Source organism: Carassius gibelio, chromosome B7 (assembly GCF_023724105.1).
Source record: "Carassius gibelio isolate Cgi1373 ecotype wild population from Czech Republic chromosome B7, carGib1.2-hapl.c, whole genome shotgun sequence".
In the NCBI taxonomy this organism is placed as follows: domain Eukaryota; kingdom Metazoa; phylum Chordata; class Actinopteri; order Cypriniformes; family Cyprinidae; genus Carassius; species Carassius gibelio.
The window spans coordinates 15,729,297-15,750,730 of NC_068402.1; the positions used below are offsets into that span (position 1 = coordinate 15,729,297).

At 35.2% G+C, this 21,434-nt stretch overlaps 1 protein-coding gene across 2 annotated transcripts in view; it reads left to right on the plus strand.

Annotated features, from left to right (window-relative positions):
- The first annotated feature begins 7,669 nt into the window (after positions 1-7,669).
- The window catches only part of glceb (glucuronic acid epimerase b), a 51,491-nt gene continuing 37,726 nt past the window's right edge, over positions 7,670-21,434 (plus strand). The window contains exon 1 of one of the 2 annotated variants that reach the window (XM_052561581.1): positions 7,670-7,864. The gene's annotated coding sequence lies outside the window, so the exon portion shown is untranslated. Of the gene's footprint in view, positions 7,865-18,198; positions 18,288-21,434 lie in introns of those variants that run through there. The other variant, XM_052561580.1, reaches the window with a different exon arrangement.

Genomic DNA, 21,434 nt, shown 5'->3' on the forward strand with positions numbered 1-21,434 from the left:
AAAGAAAAGAAAATGTCCTCAAATACCCAATGAAAAAATGGTGCATACACAAACACAAAAAAATAAACAATTAATAATAATATAATGTCATAGATTATTATTTTTCAGAGACACAAAATTAGATAAATTAACCTCAAAACGGTTTCATTTGACTATTTTACTTTTTTTTATTTTTTTTATTTTACGATCTTTCTGTTTTGAAAGCGCCCAGTCTGCTGTCTCTATATTTCTTTTTTTGGTCCAAATCTTTCTCTCTCTCTCTCTCTCTTTCTCACCCTACCCTCTTTTCTAATATCTCTGGCTTTATCCGTATTAGGTGTATGACTCCATCCTCCAGCTTGTAGATAATCACATTGTAGTGCAGCAGTGGATTCATAATTGTATATTTGCTGTCTGCAGTACGCCACAGTGGTGCCAGAAGGACATGAACCAGACAGACAGTAACTTTGGCTTCTATAAATGGAAATCTACCAGACGGTAGGAGATATTGTAAGTGTGGCTCCTGCTATTCAGTTATCAATTGATTGACTGATTTTTATTGATGGAGCACCTTTTTTAAGTTCAAATTTAAACAGAGGCCAGTGCAAACATATAAAGAGGATAACCCACGGCTGAAGACAATCATAGAAAACAAAGGAAAAGGTGATTTCACCCGCTAAGAGTACAAACCATCCCATACCGTAATAAATCAGCACCGTCCTCTAAAAGTGTACTAAAGTTACTCCCTGCAGAGAGCTCAAACTCTTTTTTTTCTCCCACGTTTACAACCTGGCTTCTCTCCAATTGCTCCCTTGTCCTCTATAGGCCGGCTTCACTATCATGAAAGTGTGATTCACGATTCATGATAAGGCAAACTGATTTACTTACAATGACAGTCATTGTGTCCTTGAGCACTGTGCTGCTGAGAACACCAGCATAAATGGTCTCCAATGTATACTGGGATACTTTAGAACAATATCTGTAGTGTGTATAGTGTCAAGTTTACAAGAAAGCTGCAGGAGCCAGATCTTAACCATATGGAGATAGTATTTTGGTGACATAAAGAGCACAGTGTTGCACAGACTAACACACCATCACACCACACTAAAATAATGTAATCCAACACCAGCACACAACACTAAAATAATGTAATCCAACACCAGCACACAACACTAAAACTTATACAATAATTTGTTGTTGGTGGGTTTTTGTTAAATCACAATACACCAGTTTCACAATTTGAGTTGAATTACTGAAATAAATGAACTTTTCCACAACATTCTAATTTATTGAGATGCACCATATGAACTAAACAACATATAACACAAACATTTGAAAAAAAAAGGAAAAGAAAAGAAAAAGAAAACATTGTGTAAGAAATTCTGATAATTCCCCTTTCCCTTTTAATTAATAGAAATTCACATGATCAGTTAAAACAATTTGTGTTTAGTTCAATGCATTAAAAAAATAAAATGCTGCTTCTGCTTTTCACTTATAGTCTCCAATAATAACTTTCCCTCTTTTTCCTGTGGCTAGCATTATCCAAGTCGAACTTGTGCTTTTTCCAGCACTGCAAAGGTTGGTACCTCCTAATATAATAGGTTAATCTCTGATTATATGCTAATACTATTTGTTTCTGGCTCAATTTCACAAACATATTGTCAATAGCAATATTGGCTTGATAGTATTAAAACATGCCATTAATCAAATACTATGTAACATGCTCCCTGTTGATTCTACATTCAATTGGAGGTACAATGTATAAATATATTTACAACTATATATTTGACTGAATTTTTAAGAATAATAATTTTAACATGAATGTGTTCATTTACACAACATTTTACAGTAAATTACCATACATAAATTACTTTTTAAAATATTTTTTCACTGTATGTAGTAAAGCAACTTAAAGGTTTTTCTTACCATGTTCTTTTTTTTTTTTTTTTTTTTTTTTTTTTGTAAATTCCTGCTATCACTATTTTGAGTAAGCCTCATGCTGTTCTATAAGCAAGAAGTAAGGAGAAATTATTTACCAGATAGATCTGCATTAGTGTGGTGTATCTGCAATATGAGTATTATAATGTTATGAACCAGAACCTTACTTTTGCTTGTTTAGAAAGAAATAATGAGCCACAGAAGTGACCAACTGTGACAGTGACAGATTGTGAAGGAAATGCATATTCATGTTTAATACGTACCAGCTTGTGGATTGTTGTTTTGAAGCTCTTCTACTGTATGTTTTTACTGCCATACATTTCTTTTCAAAGCTGAAAAAAGACACTATAGATTATTGGGTTATTAACATTCTATTAATATTCCACAAGAAATAATTTTAATTAATACATTTGCCCTGTCCACAAAATGTTAAACGAATACTCTTCTGTAGGCTGGAGACATACACAGCTGTTTGGTCCACCCACCTTAGAGGTTCTGTGACACTTTAGAGACAAACTAGAGTGCATTTGCATGTTGTGTATATATAAGCACAGAATTTGTCACTCATCGTAACCTGCTCCAGAAAGAAGAAAGTAACAGAGAGCTGATGGCAGACTGAGCAATATAAAAGATGGATTTGTGAAAAGGCTTGGGAGGGAAGCTCATGATGAGTAAGAAAGCAGAATAGATCGACAGCCGAGCTGTCGACGTATAGACACTGAGGAGAGGATTTAATGAGTATGTGCATGCAGGGGGAGGGATGAGAGAAAGATGGAAATTTGATGAGCAGTAGTGGTCCTGTTGCCACCGTCTTCACAAGCTCCCTCACCCCCAAACCTCTCTTTTTCTCTTTCTCTCGCAGTCTTTCTGTGTGTCACCCAGGAGAGGAATGCACATCTGCTTAACATGCAGCAGATAGAAACAACCACACACACACTGACATTCAGAAAGAGACTCTATAGGGTGAACAGCAGAAAAAGATCTACAAAGTCTTGGATGCATTTCTGTTTTATAGCAGGGGTTTGAATTGATCAAATGTTTATAATTACAGAAAAAAAACCTGTTAAATGTTGGCAATTAAAAAGCTGTCAGCTAAAGTTGCTAAGAATTCCCCATGAAAATACAGTGACAATGATTTGCATTCACATTCCGTTTTGCCTGTATATTTTACAACTTATAAACTTATGTTTTGGTAGTATAATATACCAGTCTACTTGTATGTGCCCTAAATGTGCAGATACAGGTGGTAAAATAAACCATCGAGGCTCATAAACACAAACACAAGGTATAGTGTCAGGGTACGTGACACATAAATCATGCAACAACAACAAAAAAGAGCTAAATAACAAAAAATGTAAGACAAAATAAAAAAAAAATAAGATGGAAAAAAAAAACTTAACCAGATGCAGGGATTTCTGGAAAGTCATCTAACGTCTTTCAATGTAAATAATTGCCTTACATTTTTACTTTACATAATTTTAACGATCATTTACTTTAAAGTTAGCTGTATTTTCATCATAGAGATTAAAAATGGGAATTATATGGAAATTCACATATGTAAAATTGCACATGCAATACTAAATTTATAAATCTTGATATGGGACAGTTGTTTATTGGTAGAAAATATATGTACATTTAAGAAAATTTGTAATAATATTGTGTACATAAAAGGCATAAAGGCATAAAAGTCTGGAATGTTGTTGCTGTTGTCAGTCTTGTTTAAGCAGAAGTGAAAGGCTAAAAGCCTAAAGTTCAGCAAGCACATATGTCTATGCTTTTTTATTTCTTATTGATAATATGATCAAAATACCTCTGAACTTCTTATGAGAAATACCCATCAATCATTAAAAATAAACATTCTTTTCCATTCTGTCATCATTAGATCCTCTCAGATTGTCAAGTTGTCAGCCAGTGTCACTTTGGTATGGTCATGGTAGCAAGATCTCAAGAACAGTGTGACACCAATAAGCAAAGAAATCCAGAGGAGAGGAAAGCAAAAGGAAGAAGAGGCCAGGCGTAGTAAATATTTATGAAGGGGCTGCTGATGCTCTCTGCCTGGGTTATGCAGCACGTTGAAGTACATTAACAAACACAGTAAGAAGTCCGCATGAATCTTTTATATGCTTGGAGGTCAACGACAATAAAAGACAACAAAGGATTGCAGCAAGCACACACAGCAACCCTGAAATCAATCAGCTGTCAGCCCCCCTCACTCTCTCTGCAGACCAACAGGATAGACCAAACTAACTGAAACCCAGCTCTAGCTATTATCTGGAATGTCTGAAAGCATGGATCTAATGTGCCAAACCACAAATGTATTCTGAAAGACAACAAAATAAAGTGTGAGAGCTGGATTTGCCAAATTTGTGTAGATTATTGTCATAGTAAAATATATGTGCATGAAATAAAATTTGTTAAAGTGTTAACTACACACACACACACACACACACACAAATGAGATTAATATGATTAAATCAAAATAAAGTTTTGTTAGCTTTTAGTAGTTTTGAGGCCAATTATAATATGATTGTACGCTCCTAAAAATAGACAAAATGTTATTTAGATATAGCAGGTATATATATATATATATATTATTTTAATAAAAATGAGCACCTAGATTGGTTTTGCCAAAATCCCCTATTTTAATAGATATATTTTTTTTATTATTATTGTATTGATATATTGATAGTCCTAATATTACATTTAAATAGCAATATTTAAATTGTATTTAAAGGAAAAAGAAAATTATGTCATTATTTACCCTCATATCACTCAAAACCTGTATGACTTTTTTGGTTTTTGTGGAACATAAAAGAGAACTTTTACAATTTTTGAAAAGCTTCTCTGTGTGTTTTTTTTAAAAAATACAATAGAAGCCAATGGTTACCAAAACTGTTTGATTACAAACATTCATCAAAATATAGGAAGAAAATTATAAAGCTTTGAAAATTATGTGTGGGTGTATAATAACCCAAATTTTTTGGGGGGGTCAAATGTTCCTTTGAGAGAACTAGTTTTTATATCTACAATCTTCTGGAAATGTCTCATATTTTCTTCTAGATGTTTTTGTATGTTATTGGATTTATTGCCTTCAACTATTTCTATCCACAACTCTCTCATTTTCTAAGATGAGTGTTTTCCATTAGGTGATAATCACAAAAGAACACCGGAGCATCAAACCGGGCATCATCACTGTCTGAGAGAAAATGAGAAGCTGCAGCAGACTATAAATATCCATGGTCCCTTATCTCTGTCATTCAGTTTTCTCTGTTGAATTACTGAAACTACAAATACCTCGGGAACAATGTCCTCTTTTCCTCTCGGTGGCTCAGGCCAGTGCGCGCACACACACACACACACACACACACACACACAGTGAGATAACATCAGCCATCTTTGTGTTGAGCATTTCCAAACTGTCTTTTTCATCTCACTTGTATATCTTCTGCAGCTGTGGATGAGCAAAGAAACTGCAGTCCCTGAGGATTACTCTGACTGTGGTGACTCAAGAACTGAATGGACCATTTTCCAGACCAAAGTCTGCCTTTTCCTCAGAACTGTTTTTTGGCTCTCAGCATAGTGACATAGTGTCATAGTGTCAAATTTCAGAATATGCATTCTAATTTGCAGCTGTGGTTAGAGTCTGACAGGCAAAGAATTCATGGACTAGAAAACAATCTTTGTCAATATAGTTCATAAAACAGTAGGCAAGTAAGAAAATAAATAAGAATTTATATTATTATAAAAGTTAAATATTATTTTATGCCAATAAAATGACAAAGCAGAACAATAGCTCAGGGCATTTATTTGTAGTAGCTAGGATGACATGTAATATCTAAAACTAAAACAACAGAACACAGATATAAAAAGACTAAAAAAGACTCCCACACTTCCCCGAGAGAGCTGTCAAGATAAAAGATAAGGCTTTTAACGTTGTTCTAAAGGCTTTTGTTTTTTAGTTTTAGCATATTTTAAAAGGGGGCAGTTAATTCAACATCACTGCACTGTGTGCTAGAACAGTGTGTGGGTGCATAATCACGAGCATTTTGTGACTGTCGGCGCAGCTTGACATGTTTTTGCTGGGGAACTCATGAGGGTCATGGGGCTGGTCATTAGGATTGCTTCCAGATGGATCGTGGGTAGTGATGCAGTACAGTGTCAGTGTACACGATCATTGTCATACTCCTTCACTCTAAAAAAAAACTGACTCATTGTGCTAATGTGTGCACCACATGCACATGTTCTAGAAAAGAGACGTCAGTAGTGTCTCTAATAATGGGTCTCTTGGGTCAGACTATTCACAGAGGCAGCAGCAGAAACTAACATTCACTTGTAGATGTTAAATGTGCTTATCAAAAGCTTATTTATTTATTAATTTATTTTTAAGTGTTTAATATCATTCTCTGTCAACAGCATTTAAGGAACAATGCTAAATATTAAATGCCATTGATTTGTAGAATGTTGTCTTTAAGCTGAAATATTCCTGAAAAGTAACAAATATTGTCATATATATATACACACAGATACACATAGCTTCAGATATGTCCCCAACCTAATTTGCTAAACTAATTTGTCACGTATAAAGTTGCTGATGTTAATTACGGTAAATTTGAAGTTGATTGACTTAAGCGGATTTCAAAAAAAATTTCTTCTGTTAGCCTACTTACACATTATACTTATCTGTGTTCCCTCTTCGTTCTCTTTCTATTTTATGCTATTAGTTTTTTTTTCTATTAAATATGTGAATTTCTAAGGCCTTTAAATTATCAATACGATTAAAACTTAACCTACCTGAAAAACCTGTGTATCTATCTGTGTATCTACATGCTTTCTGCCCTTCAATTGATAATTCATAGTTTTTTTGTATGTAAAATGCCTTTTAGTGTAATTCTAATAATCCATCTTTAGTTTGTTGCTGTGAAATCTTCAGTGATTTTTATAAAATAAATATAAGTATAATGTATATATTGTTTTTAATATTTCAATATATACATTTACTGGACTGAAGCAACTTATTGATAACCCATTCAATGTTTTTTATTATTTATTTTTTTAAATAAATATTAAAATATATCACATATGATACATAAGGCCTTATTTGTACATCTCTCAATGATCATTGTATTGCATTGCATGTTTTGGCCCCAGTTAAAACTACAGATTTTTAATAATAAAACCATGGATATTTCATGGATATCATCTTACCAGGCATATTATTAGGAGATATACAGTGAAACTGATATGTATTTTATTTATATATGTAGTCTATTTGCTGTAATAGAAATCTTTTTGACTTACATAACCATCAGTGTCATCTTACTTTTTGGCCATGTGAATAACACCAAACTACGTATTTTTGCTCAGTTTGGGTCTCTGAGAAAGATTCTTAGGACAACTATTCATATATCAAGATTTTACAAGGAGCACATCCTCTTATTTTTCAGTGAAAGCAATGCACTCTGGTTTGGTATTCATGACTGTAAAATCTGCAGATTTGCTCATATTTTCTGAAACGTGTGCATATCGGGTTTCCTGTTTGGTTTGCCAAAACTCTTCAACAATTCACACACTCCAGTCCCCTCGGTGTCTTCTCAATCCTCCTGTAAACACACTGCATGATTGAACTCTATAAATTGCTCTCCAGGATGTCAATCTCACTGAGCAGACCAATAATGACGGGGATGTCTCGCCCTCCGCTTCCTGATTGGATGACGCGTCTTAAGTATGATTGGTCAGTCCAGTGCCGTCATGAGCGTTGTGATATCGCGATATTTGAGGCATATGTTGTCTCGCTGCAGCGCCGTAGCGGGTTGAGTGTGGGTGCTTGACTGCCAGTGGAGCCACCGTCTCTCTCTCAAGTGAAGTGCAGGCTGAGATATCAAAGCTTTTTACGTTGCCTTTTAACTTTTTAAAGGCCTGGGGAACCGCGTGCTTGAAATTCACAAATGTGAGTAAATACTGCTTCTTTGCGTCTTGGCGAATATGAGTCGTTTTGCTCATTTAGTTGCAGTGCTAACATGTCGACAGTGCAGTGATTTTGCGTTGAGCGTCAAGACTGCTAGCAGCTAGTCCTAGTCATTTGAGTTTGTTTAACTCTTACTTGCTTAATCAATAAAGGCTAAACTCTAGTTCCCATAGCAACATCCCCGTGCTCGTCCCTTTGACAGCATGTCCTTGCGACTGTCGCGGAATATAAAGAAGTTCCCGTAACGTACCTTGCTAATCAGAGCTAGGGAGGAATAAACGGTTCACGCTCACTTGATTGTGATGACAGCTCTGTAACACTGATAAACCAACAGAAACCTCTTCTTTCGGTTCACGCTCTGCCACTTTAAGTGTTTGTCTTGTGTGAACGTGGCGTGTGCTGTGCTGTCAGGGACCAGACTCTCACTGAGAATCAATCTTTGGAGGATTGACTCTTTTGGGCACATGGTTTTGTTTGGAAGATACTAAAGATGCATTGATAGGTACTTTTGGTTTGGATTCACGTTATCTGTTTTTCTTTGGGATGACCGCAGTAATGGACAGTTCAGATGTGTTATTGTCTCGTTTGTAAGCGGAAGTGGTCCTTGGCATAGTGCGGGTATTATGAATGAGCACATACCTGAATATACTATTGATTTTTTCAATATAAAAAGAATCGTGGTGGTACAGTGTCTATAATATTATATAATATTTATTTTTTTAGCCTTTATTTGTATTATTCCTGTTTTCATCTTAGTTTTAGTATTTTATGTGCTAATTGTTTTATATTTTAGTTTTATTAATTTATTTTGTCACTACTTGAACCTACACTTATTTATCAGTTTCCATTTTTTTTTCATTAAAAAAATAAATAAATAAATATATATATATATATATATATATATATATATATATATATATATATATATATATATATATATATATATATATTTAGCATTTATTTTATTTTAGCTTTATTTCTGTGACCAAAAATGATTTTTAACAATTTTCGTTGCTTTTCACATGTTGTTGATAATTTCCACAAGATATAAATTGAGTAATATAGCACTTTAAAAGTTTAGTTTTTTGGAAAGTCTAGGAAGTGCAATAGTGGAATGAATTTTTCTTTGGCTATTGAAGGAAATGGGAATAATAATATTTGCTATAATGTCCCTTGTATATTTTATCCCCTTGGAATTATAAGGTTCTATCTGCATTCTGAGTACGTTTGAGATATTGAGCTTCAAAGTTTTTGCATTCCATTTTACTGTGTTCATAGAACTTTTTTTTTTTTTTATAAAGTCCCAAAATATACACAACATTAAAAATATTACATAATGTAAATAAGTTTTCACAGAATAAGAATATGTAAATAACCTTATTTTGACAAAATAGTCAGACCTTAGAATTCTAAGTGGACATATTGTTGATTTGCATGTTTCATCATGGAGATGTGTAAAGGGTCCATAAAGTACAAAACCATTCAGTTGAAATAAGTCTGATGTTGTAGTGAAAGACTTTTATAGCAAGAAATTGTATGAATAGGCATAGTTCTTTTTTTTTTCATTCTTTTAGATTGTCACAGAAATATCAGCTAGCACCCAATTTTTAGTGTTCATGCTCTTTTGTGAACGGCAGACACCTGGACCAGTAACAAATTGGCTGCGGTATGAGCTTTACATTAGCTAAGTGCTATCTGAAATGGCTACATGAGTCGGTTATAGTTTCAGGGATCAGGTGTTCAAAGGACAGAGCGGAGTCATCATATTTGAGCTGTGTGGAATTGGCAAACTGTCCATTTGATAGCCTCACTTGCAGAAAAGAGTCCAGTCCAGTATAAGGTGAGATTTGTGGAACTATTTTTTTTTTTTTTGTTGTAGGTTGTGCCAGCTCTGCTGGAAAGAAACAAATAGTTATTTTGTGCTGCTCTTCTTCAAGTAGAGATCTTCATCTCCTCTCTGGAGTCACCGCTCGAGTGCTGAAGGGTGAATGGAATGGAACAAGAGTAGGTAAACTCTTCAGTTAAAAACAGATGAAACTAAGGCCCTGTCCACACAAATGCATTTATTTTTGAAACAGCAGCTTTTTCAATGCAGTTTGGCCATTCATCCACACGCAAATGCAGCACCAGGTCACTGAAGCTGAACATTTTTGAAAACGCCTGCCAGGGTGAAGATTTTCAAAAACTCTGGTTACTGTGTTATAGTGTAGACCGTGAAACTAGAGATTTTGGCTTGTGACGTTGTCAGGTGACCGAGATAACAGTGTCACGTGAGCATAACGGTAAAAGAGATGATAGTCCGTCGGGTTGACAAATTTATTTTACTGTTATACAAAGCACCCTATTTTACTGTAAAATAAAACATTTAAGTATATATATATATATATATATATTTTCACAATACAACTGTAAAATGACATTACTAGTAATTTAGCTGTCTTGTTTTCTCCTTTTTTTGTAAATATAAATCCTTCAGGATTCTATTTTGTCTGAAAACCACTGTGATCCCTTATAGTTCTCCTTTGTTGTCAACAGTTCTTTGTCGTACAAGTTTGGGAAGTCGGTTGGCGCATGTTGCATTCCGTTGTTACAAGTGGTCCAAATATAGAACCAATGCAAAGAAAAAACAATGGACCATGAACTGCGTGCATATAAATGTTCACTCTAAAACACATGATGCATATATTTATTTAATTAAATCACGACCTCTTAATTTGATCATTGCTGCTAGATCACAGTTTCTTTTTATTTAGATTTATTGTCCCACCGTAATTGATGGATATAAAGTGTTCCTGACTTTGTTAATTTGTCTTGAAACTTGGTATCTATCTGCCTAGACCTGTAAGTGAGATGAACAATTCTCAATGGCTCGGTCACGTTCCAGTGTCTCTGATCAGCTTTATCACACACTGCACATTTGCACTCCAAAGAAATGAAATAAAACAGTCTAAATCCATTTTCTAACATAGGCGTATCAAGTGGGTGTCCTCTGATAAGTAAACACAGACTTCAATTTTCTTCAAAGACGTGACCTCTTCCTTACTTGTCTTTTTATCAACCTCTTATCACAACTTATTATAATGGGACTGCTTCAAACCCCATAGTTCAGTTTGATTAAGAAGCATATGATATTTCGTCACACTAATTGTACTGGAAGGTGCATGAGGGAATTCTGGTTGATTTTGGCCAGGGGGGAAATTTGGAGCACAAAAGAGTGTAGCAAGAAAAGAGGGCAAGTAAATTGGCAGGAACTCTGGCCTAGTTTTCAAAAGGCCGCTGAGAGTACATTGATGTTCAGCTTCTATGGCTGCATTATGTGGGTGGAGGAAGAAGACCTTCATTACAAAAAGATGCTCTGTCATAGTTATCATGTGGGGAAGTGTCTACATAAAGGCATTGCTGAATAAGGCATTCAGGCTACTTTTAGTAGTATTCAGGCTTTAACATGAAAATCCACTATTCACCTGTTATAAAAATAGTATCAGTGCCATGCTTGAGCTGATGGAGTCCATTATAATGTCTGTGATACTGTTGTTAACATATGGCCAGGGCCTCCTGTGGGGACTAATATCAGTCAATTGTGGGAAGTCGGTCCCATTTGGCCCTTGGCTGAACACTTCCTGAGCCCTTGGACACAGGGGCCACTCGTAATTTGGATCACTTGGATACTCTTGATGAGTGGAGAGCTGGCCAAGGAGCAGTGCTGGCCCAGGTCCTCTGCCAGCATCACTAATCCACCGCTGCCGCTCTCTCCCGCCACAAGGGCAGGTTTAAAGGAAACTCAAGCGAAACCTTGCTCTACCAAACTGGGACAGAAAACACTATGTATGTAAAGGGCGCTAATGGATTTCAGGCATCCAAGATCAATAAAACCAGCAGACAGAAAAGGTTTATGGTTTTCTTGTAACCGATATGCTAACCATGTTGCTGGCTTTGAAATTGACGTTTTTTCTCAATTGAAGAATAGTGGGTTGTACTTCAGCAGTGTGCATGGTCTCTTGTTTGTTTCCTAAGAAAGATATCCCTCATTTTTCTGTCTATTTATGAAGAAGGGGCAACACTTTTAAAGGATTAATTACATTTCTGTAGTAACTTTTTAAGTAGCTTTTCATTTGTTGAATACACATTGTGTTTTTGAATATGATCTGCAGTTCTTTTCATTGCTTTGTATGTTTTGTACCAATACATGCAATGTGTTTAGACTTTCTGCTGGTCTAAAATAATTTTTGAATATCATTATAATGCTAATGCTATAAGTCCTCACTCAGAACGCTGATAGAATTTGCCTCAAATTCAGCTCGTCTGCTGCTTTGTTCAGATGTATAGTTTCACAAATCTAAAGTCAGATAATTCTTTTTTTTTTTGCTTCAAATTTAGAAAGTATACAGTCTAATCTATATTAAAAACTGCTCATGCTGCATGTATGCTGCATCTTTGTTTGGATCATGATTGAAGTCCAGCGGTTGCCTCTAATTTTAAATGAAAAGAGCACAGACAAAGCCTTAGGTTGTTTATATGAAGAGAGTAACTTATTAGTTTTGTTATTTTAATTTCACAAAGAAACATTCAGCAGTAGCCCAATAATAGGACACCTTTTCATTTACTATATAATTTCTTCATTGTAAAAAAAAAAAAAAAAAAAGAATTCTTGAGAAAATCGAATTGTAAGTTGAGTTAATCATTACATCCCTAGACAAGTCTCTATTTTCTTTTTTTTTTTTTGGTGCATTTTGGGCTGTCTATCAGCCTTTTTCTCTCCAATCATTGTGCATAGCTAGCAGCCACTGCTAGATAATTTTTGTCTGTTTGGTAAATGACACTCATTTTACAGCGCAAGGTCTGCTCTTAAAAGTCTTTTAAGCTCTGCATGTCAGCGTCCTTTAATAAAGCCGTTTTAGTGCAGCACTGTCTTTCTTTTTTGCCTTTAAGGTTTGTTTTTTCTTCTCTTTGAAATCTTTCCTTCTGTAGAACACAAATTGGTTGTTATATTTGTGAGTAAATTGTGTTAAGAATTTGAAAAAGTCATTTTTTTTCTTTGAATTTAATTTAAAATAAACATGTTCTGCAAGTTTTTCCTTATGCTTTGTAACCTAGATAAATAACAAAGTTTGATTGTTGTGAGCTGAGCTCACAGAGGGACTGTAGACATCTTGTCTGTTGTGCTACAGAACACAAGTAAGTGTCATGGTCCATTGGGATCATCTGGGGGGCTTGGGGGGGGGGGGTTGTTTATCTTAGCAGTTGAGTCCCTCTCTGTGTCACTCGGGGCACCTCCAACCCAGTTTCGGTTCACAAACGCACCCATTCATATTTCAGTAATGCCCGACTATCCTAACCTCAACATTGCAAATCCCACCAGCCCTATAACAAAGACCTTGGGCCCTGTCTACCCAGGCATCAAGAAAAACAGTATGTTAAAAACAATACAGATAGTGTTTTTCTTTCTCTTATCTATTGTTTTAGCTGCTGAACGAACAAAGAAAAGGAAGGCAGTGTCAGGGGGTCCAGTCTAGAAGTTCTTTTTTGGCAAACCAACCACCAGCCAGACTTTATATGTGCGTGCCAGCTTTGTGACGTCCTCAGAGTTATGGTAGTGATCAGACTGCACACACTGGCTTCTGATGGAGGAGTTCTCGTTGGCCTGCTATGTTTTCTGCTGTCCAATAAGCTGTCAGGGAATTGACATGAACGTTGGACTTGTCACACCCTACCTGCTCCGCTTCACCACCGAGCTGAGATCACATGCAAGGGCCTGGACCCTTCCCAAGCTCTTGATTTTTCCAGTCTCTTTAGTCCTCCAGTGAGTTTCCAGTAGCACATGCCTGGTTCAGGTAGACATGGCATTGTTTATGGTTGAGTTGATCTAGTTACTGCCACACACATGCACGGCCTCTGACTCTTTGACGAAATCTGCTCTTTTGAAATCAAAATATATCACTTAAAGGATTCCTGAAGAGCCGTAAGGCTGATTTATACTTCTGCATCGGACCTACGCCATAGGCTATGTGTCAGTTTTCATTTATACTTCTGCGCAGTTGTCTGCGTCGTCATGCAGTACATATGCAAACCACTAGTCTGCAGTGTCCACAGGCATGTTGCTGGTGAAGCCGAAGAAGAAGTGGCTCGTCAGGGAAACATTATAGCCGTGACGGCGGCAAGTAAATATCAAATCCTGAAATCAGTATTTAAAACTACAAAAGGAGTCAACAACGAAACAGGAGAAGATGGCATTCTTTCTATCTCCGCAAGGACTTGTACCACGGCAGATCAACATTGTTTTTCGCTGACAACTACTGTTGTATAATGCTATTTAGTGTAATAACCTAATAAGATTTTCAGCTAATACAAAGAAAGTTTTGCAAATCTGTGATTTCAGTTTGGATGTGCTGGATTTGCTGTTGGCCTGTTTTGACTGAAAATACCATATTTTTGAAAATGACAGTTGAGGTCATACACTGCTGTTGGGCATTGTCAGTTCAACATTGTTTTTCACAGACAACTACTGTTGTATAATGCTATTTAGTGTCATAAATGATAAGACACTTGTTCTTTGCTTTGTTTTATTTTATATAAGAAGGTGTTACATTAAAATGTATTGAAGTGCACATAAACACACACAAAACTAAAGTACATACAGAGGGAAGGATTCTAGCAGACCAATCACAGCACATGCAGTCCGCGTAGAATTGATGTGTGTATGCTACGATTTAGGATGTGCGTCTATGCGTAGGCTATGGTGTAGGTTTGACAAAGTATAAATCAGAATTTTCTTTAGGAAAGCATTGCAAAACATTTTCTTCTAGTTTTCCAATTTTCAGCCGAGACCTGTTTCCCTCAGACCTCCTACAAGGATTTACTTTCACGCCATGTCGCCTCTCGATAGTTTGCAGGTGTGAAGAGAATAAGAATGTGACCTTCTGTGAAAGACAAGGTGCAACTGTAGAGCTTTGCCTTGATCTTCAGCAAATACTGTGCTGCTGATTATCTTGAAGCTTCTTAAAATCCATCAAAGGATTGTGTCACATGAGCGCTTCGGTGTCTCATGACAAGCATGAACCCTTTGATTTTCAGCTAATACAATGAAAGTTTTGCAAATCTGTGATGCAGTTTGGATGTGCTGGATTTGCTGTTGGCGTGTTTTGACTGAAAAAACCCTATTTTTGAAAATGACAGTTGTGGTCATACACTGCTGTTGGGCATTGTCAGTTCAATGTTGTTATTGCTGTCTTCTCAATGCATGTTTTCTGAAAGCAGCTTTAGAAAGATCAATGCTTTAAACCCCCAGTGACAGTAGGAAGAAAAACTACCTTCCCGCCTGTATCATCTTAAGAGAAAAACACTATTACTGGGAACCTGTCCTCTGGTTGATACTTATTCATCTTTATAGTTCCAGCCATATAATTAACAGTCTTCAACAGTTAAAGAGTATTGGAGGAGAGCTTTGAAGTCTTAGTGTTATTGAATGGATGCAGAAAGTATATAGTGTAGCTTAAACTACTGTTTTGACCTCACAATTGCCTCTTGAACAAATTAGGGCCCAATGAAATATTTTCCTATATTTCGTTTTTATTTTATTCCATATTCATTTTTCTCCCAGATTTTATTTTTCTTGACTCCTTTTTAATAGTTAAATTAAAATGTATTAATTAAAAAGCATGTCTAATTAATTAAAATCATGAAACGTATACATTTTCATATCAGTTTATTAAAAGTTGAACACAAATTAAATGTTTAAAACATATTTTTTATTGTTACCAAGTTCTGTGTTTTAGCATGTCTAATTATTTGAATACATAAAGCAACTTAATTTATTAATTTATTTCTTAAAGTAGCCTTATGATTGTTTTCCCTCAGACATTCTTTGTTGTGTATTTAAATGTTTATCAAATGAAGGCTTAAAACATTTATTTCATTTATGTTTTAATTATTTAAAATTTATTATAAATGTATATAAAAACTCTATTTTTTTTTGGCAAACAAAGGGGATTGATTTATCATTAAAATTAAAACATGGAAGAAATGTTGTGTGATTTTTTTTTTTTTTTTTTTTAATTCTTTTAAATAATGTTTTATGTAGTAGTAGTAGTAGGTTATGTGCATTCTACTGAAAAATAGTAATAGGCAATATGTCTTCAAATCAAGCCAGACTTTAATTTTTGACGTAGGGCTGCACAAATAATCATATTTTAGTCTCGATAACGATATCCACCTTTTTCAAATAATAAAAAATAATTGTCACGATATTGGCCGGCTCATTATTTATCCTGAAACATGTTTTTAATTTGGTATTTGCATTATATTGTATTGCTAACAATGAAACAAATGAAACCGTAAGTCTGTGCCATTCGTTAACAGAGGCATGCAGAGCATGCAGGATTCATATTTAAATATACTTTTGCTGCTTAATATTTACAAGTACTAGTCCTTATTGCAATTCGATATAAGTGTAATGACTTACTTTTGATTAATTCATTCAAAATTTGAAAAATTCCGTGACATTGCGAGTTGAACAGTAAATTCTGTTTTATGACTGAATTCCGCAATTCCGTCATGCGCATCTTGTAGTAAAGTCAGTCCCATGATCAGTAGTTAATCTCTATCACCTGGTTTCAGATTTAGTGCGATCTACTACACAGAGCCGTAGTTCACTGACAATTAGGCAATATCGCGTTCAGAATCGCAGATGTATCGCATTCACAAATTATCGTGGGAAGGGCCTGTCTGTGTGACGTCACAAAGACGGGCATCTGAGATCAGCTCGATTTGACAAAGGGGTAAATGTTTAAGTAGATTAGAAAAAAACACACACTGCCAACACATTTCAGTTCAAACAACTTGCAAAAGTGCATGTAGCATCCTATGACCACTTTAAGCTTATAACAACTGAAAGCATTATCTAAGTTATTTTAGAGTGTATTAAATAGCCAAAATATCACATTTATCAAAAGAAAGATATTGTTTTTAAATATCTACTTATCATTTAAAATGAATAGTTCCGTAGTGCCAGCAATAAGAGTTACGATATGACTTAAGTCTTATGATAATGCTTTCATGTGAATTCAGGCATCCTTGTTTCTTAACTTCTATTTATAAAGTTTAGCAGTTAAACACACACTTTTTCCAAGTAAGGAAGGGAAGTAAGGCTTTTTCTTTTTCTTTTTTTTTTTTTACACAGTGCTTCAGAATGGCTGTCTGAAAAATCACTTCAAAGTGCGCAGCTCAGTCGTCTGCACTTATTTGCCCATCTCTCTGCATGCATAATAGGTCTTTTTTAAGCGTCCTTTGTGCTGCTTTGGCTCCTTTGGCTGATGGAGTGCTTTGAGGTCAAGAGAACTACTATTTATCAGGCTTTCTCCAGTGAAACCTATAGGAGAGTTCTTGAAAAGCTCATTTAGCCAACATTTAAAGCTATGCTTAAATGGATCCCTCTCATAAGGAGCCTGCCTAATCAAAAGAAAGCATTCTTGAGTTGTAGTGTGGCTGTTTTTATTAAAGGTGAATGAAGCTCGAGTTTGTGTGGTCTGTGTGTGATTGGAAGTTGCGTATTTTTATGTCTCAACTGCTGCTGCTGAAATATAAGTAAAGCTTTGACGTGTCCAGTTTCATAAGGCCCATGTGTTTGGCCTGCTTACATCCATTCAGTCTGTTGCAGAAAAGGAGGGTCATATGTACTTGCTCACACATGAAATCTTTAATAAGTGAAAACAAACTGAGCTTCTTTAAAGTGATTCAAACTTGGTTTGCTGTAAGTCTGTGGTACGGATCACTACAAAAATGCAAAACAGAGGAGAAAAGCCACTTATTTTAGTAAGACTGAATTTGCCCCTAAACGGAACACACTACATTTTATATGAATTTAGTGCTGATTTTTATGCTTTCATTTTCTCTTTTAGAAAACAAAATAAATCTAATAAAGATATTTTGTTGACGCCAAAGATTAATAGTGTTTTTGCTGAACACCGATATCTGTGCTGGTGATCGATATTTAGGATGTTAAGTTATTTGCATTAATCTAAATAATTGATATTTATTTAAAATGTTTTTTTTTTCTGACAGTAAAAAATAACAGGGAAAAACCTAATTCACAAAAGAGATGACAGGAGAATTAACTGAGACTATCTGACAGTGTTAAAGTGGCTCAAAAACAGATTTGAGCCCACTTTCAAGGTAAGGAACAGTGTGAGTGTAATAAGAACTACCATTAGGGCTCTGACTATTATGAAATTTTACACTGTTACTGAGATTAATTGTCTGTTTTAGGGCTTTGCCGATTATACCAATTATCAAGAGTAATTGTCTGTTTTTTTTATGGCTTTCATTATATAACATCAAAACGAGGAAACACACCAAAATACCAAAACACTTTAAAGACAGTCGCCTAGATCAAATGAAAGAGTTCATGTAGGTAAGTTTCATTGTGTTTCCTATACATTGATTTATTTTTGACGGCCTGCCACAATATCAAAACTGACCGCCACAAATAGATTTTCCAAAAGGCTTTGACTTTGTTGAATAGACATGAGCACCGCATGTGTCAAAGTCGAAACCCAGTGCAGGCATTTTTATATCACTGTTTTTCTTAAGGAAACCAGCTGTCTTCAAAAAATTATGGATGAAATTTTTATTTAATCTGGTCTGTAATGCCTGAGCAGCATTTGTCAGTGCGGGCTCAGTGCTGATTTGATTACAGCCGTTACCAGAGAAACCTCTCTCATCCGCTCTACAAGTGCCTCCTTCTGGCAGAGAATGAATTTGCATATATGCCGACACAAATAGAGTGCAAGGCATTTTTTAATAAGCATGTTTTTGTGTTTTGCTTTGGTACCAAAACTGGTACAGGGAACCTTGGATTTTTACGGTTATTGGTACCAAATATTGAAATGTTGGTACCCTGACAACACTAGTTTAGAAAATAATTGTTATATTTTAATATATATTTTTATTATTTTGCAGTGTAAGGCCCCGTTTACATTAGTGCGTTTTCGTTTTAAAACTGTGTTTTCGAATTAAAACGATATCTGTTAACACTGGCTTTTCAGCTGCGTTTCAGAAACGATCTCCGTCTACACTACATAACTGAAAATGCATGTCACGTGACCATTCATACACACTGGGCATGCGCGTAAAAGTGTAAACAAGAAGTCGGTTGCTTGTCACTGGCAGGTTCAACAATGAGCTTGATGGCAAGGAAAAGGAAGGACTTCTTTGTGTGGACAGATGATGAGGTGGAATTGTTACTCAAAGTAACTTATGATTGCAAGGCAGCCGAAAATGTCGACTGGGATTCATGCCAAAACAGAAACAGCCACATACTCGACAGATACATGATACGGTTACATGGTCATCAAGGATACGCAGAGGTCACGTGGGCAGCCACGCCATCGTTTTTGAAAGTCTCCTACACTGAAACGCATCCCCGGAGTTTCCAAACTAAAACAGGGTCAGCAGCATTTTCAAAAGTCTCAGTTTTCGAACGTGGAAAATGCAGAGTAGTGTAAATGATGGCATAACTGTAGCAAAAGTTATGCATTTTAAAATGAAAAGGCACTAGTGTACGGGGCCTACAGCCAATACGGTTCCAACACCAACACTATTTTTTTTTCTACACCTTTACAGAAAATCAATAATGTTTTTGTAGAACAAATGGTCACACTTTTTTTAAAACCCTTTGTTAAACATAATCTGCTAAATACTCACTTCCTTATTACAGAGACAAACTACATTTGAATAAAAATATTTGCTATGAATTAAACTAGCTGACTGTATAATTTAGCAGCATATTTTAGTGTACATTATACAATTTAAACTGTTCTTTAACTATTTGTATTCCTACAAAATACATTAATGAAAATAAGATAGAAATCATGAGAACAATAAAAGCTTCTAATAATCTTTCTGTGTACAAAATCAAAGATTTGATCATCAAATAATCATGATTAGACGGTTATTTGATTATCATGATTGGCCTAACTACTAGAGCCTGACCGATATATCGTCTTGTAGTGTATGTCTAGAGGCCCTCTTTCGAATGAGATGATAAATAAATTTGTGATCTGGTGCAGATTAATCTAGTGATCCCAGGGGTCTACCAGCGCATAGAGGATGGTGTTTGAGAGGGATCCCCCGAATTTGGTGGTGATCCGCCGGCGTGTTTTTCACTTCATTAAGGAGGTCTCTTGATCAGGCGGCAGCATTCAAGCATTGTCTTATTCGACTGTAAGTGCCCAGTGAAGTGGACTTCACATGAAATTCCAGGGGAATGTACACATTACATTTAAAAGGGCATTAAAGTGTGCAAGCCATGAATTAATGTTGTATTTATTTAGAGAGGTATATTATGTCACTTCAAACTTCTGTAGTACGTTTAGTCTGTGTGTGAAAACAGTAGCACAAATCTTTTCCAAAGTTAAACTTCAACGGAATAAAGTTTAATGGAATTAAATTTCATTTAATATGAATAAACTTAAACTTTACTGTTCAGTGCACTGATGTCAGACTCATTTTGGATAATAAAGTTTGTTAAATTGTTAAATGCCCTGCCTCTATTACATATCTCTGACAAGTTTTTGATCACGACATTTGAGTGATCATTGCAAAAAAAGTGTTTATGTATATATTCTGGTTATTTATATACTGTATCTTATTTATAGTACGTGGTCGACCGATGTATGACCAAGGCTGATATATCAGTTGATATTTAAGAACAAGAACTACAAGGCACTCGAATTGTATAGTGAAAAGTTAAAAAGCCTTTATTGCATCACTGGCTTTAAACGTTAAAACTCTTTTTTGTGAGAGGTACCATATCAGTTGATATTTGGCATTTTGTAAATATCAGCATCAGCCAATAGGTTTTTCTGCTTGGCCGATAGGGCTGTGCAATTCGAGTGTCATGTGCATCTCATCAGTAAAGCCTGTCCCGTGATATTTTTGATATAATACTTTTTGTATACATTAATTCCTTTTGTTTAACTATTCTGTCTGATTATTAGACAGACTTCTATCTGTATTACACAGAACTGTTGATGACGACAGCGAACAAGAGGGAAAATCTGAGCACTGTGTTTTCAGGTGCTCCCGCTCTCAGTGCTGACAAAGTAATAATTTGAACACATCGAGTACATCGGCCAATAGAGCTGTGCAATTAATTGTTGTGAAATAAAACTTTCCAGAATACTGAGTGCCCTGTTGGTTACAGTGTTTATGTCCTTTTTAATGATATTTTTATTAAATATATATTTATTTGTGAACAATTACTTTGTAAAAAATATATATATTAATTTATACAGTAAACAGTATGCAGTGTTATTTTCCCTAATTATAAAATTTCTGTATTTGAATACTACTAACCTTATTTTATTTGTAACATATTGTGTTGTATTTAACTATGCTTGTAATTTGTGTATTTGTTCTTATTTTTACTGGCTGTTCTCTTGTTTCTTTAATCATGTTAAAACTTTCTTAGCTAGTCAAGTTAATCTAATAGCATTTGCTGTGGTATCAAAGAAGTACTATAATAAATGTAATTTAAAAAAGTAATAAATGGAAAGCA